Here is a 1,468-nt window from a genome sequence, read left to right on the forward strand (position 1 = left end):
CCCTGGGACCCGCCTCTTGCTGCGGTCAGGAGTACGCCCGGCGGTATCCCCGCCGTTCGTCAGAACTCCCCCGCCCCTAGAGCGGGCAGATGCCCGCAACGCATAGGTACAAGGGATCCATTGTCTCGGATACATGCATGACCAGCGGGTATATGTAGGGACACTGTATCGTACTGAACATGTGTGAGTGTAGCCTGGGAAAGTGTAAGTGTCGTTAGTGCAGTGGTCCGTGCGCGAGAAATTGCTGATGAGGAGGGCTCAGTGTCATGGCTTGGTGCGATGTGGACCGGTGCTTGTCTCTCTGCTGTAAAGGGGTGCCTCCGAAGGGCTCGTCTGCCTTCATGTCGAGTTGGGTATGCGCGGCTTGCTGTCAACGTTGGGTTTATTATGCTGCCAAGTCTGAAAGAAAAGGAATTAGTAGTATTGTCTGTCAGTGCGCCATCATAATCTACATCAAGCCTCCTCCAACATCGTATTATTCATTGCACTATGGTACATGTGACTAACTACTCTTCGATTAGTCATGGACACTTCTCTGTAGTATATAAGGACTTCAGATTGCGTCCTCCCTCTTCAGTCTTTCCTTACTGACTGAAGATCTTGCTTCGACTCTAGTCGGATCTAATCCTTGTCTTCACAGCCCCGAGTTTATCACTTCCAATCCATCCTTGAGCAATGCTCCTAGGGATATAAGTTTATATGTGAGGTTGGGTACCATAGCAATGTTTGTCAGCTTCAAGGTAGTTCCAAGCTCAGTTGGTATGATGACTGTCCCTTCGCCAATCATAGTAGTAACACCATCTGCCATGTGTAACAGTTGAGGTGTACCGTAGTAATGGAAGTTGACATAGTCGTCGAGACAAAATGTAAAGTGCATTGAAGCACCTGAGTCGATTATCCATACTAGGTTGGGATCATTGTACTCAGTCGATGCTCTGCCTTTTCCTTTACAGTGCGCACACTCAGCATACAAAGAGTGGTGAAGACATATATTATCTTCTGTAGCTAATTGTAAGGGCATAGCTACAGGTCACTGGTACACACTAGATAAATTTTTCGATCCTTATAGTTATAGTAAAACACGAATTATTTGGCCCAAATGTTATAGTGGCCCCTCCAAATATTTGGGAGGGTTGGAGGGATGCCCCTCCCAGATATTTGAGGTGAACACCAAATATTTGGGACATACGTAGGGAGCAAGGGGAGGAGGGTACCCCTAAATATTCGCCAAATATTTGCTGTGAGTGCTATATAGGGAGGATCATATTCCACTTGCATGCGCTGTGGGTCGTCTTGTGATTCCTCCAAATATTTGAAGTCCGCCCCAAATATTTGGATAAATATTTCACTCGAATGTTCTTCATTTGGTACAGCGTGACATGAGTGCTCATTATGGCTAATCTGCTACATGCTCTCAATTACGTCTAGACGAAGGCATCATGCTGCGTCAACCAAGCTCGGACGTCAA

The sequence above is a fragment of the Dichomitus squalens genome (genome assembly GCF_000275845.1).
Source record: "Dichomitus squalens LYAD-421 SS1 unplaced genomic scaffold DICSQscaffold_18, whole genome shotgun sequence".
NCBI classification, from domain to species: domain Eukaryota; kingdom Fungi; phylum Basidiomycota; class Agaricomycetes; order Polyporales; family Polyporaceae; genus Dichomitus; species Dichomitus squalens.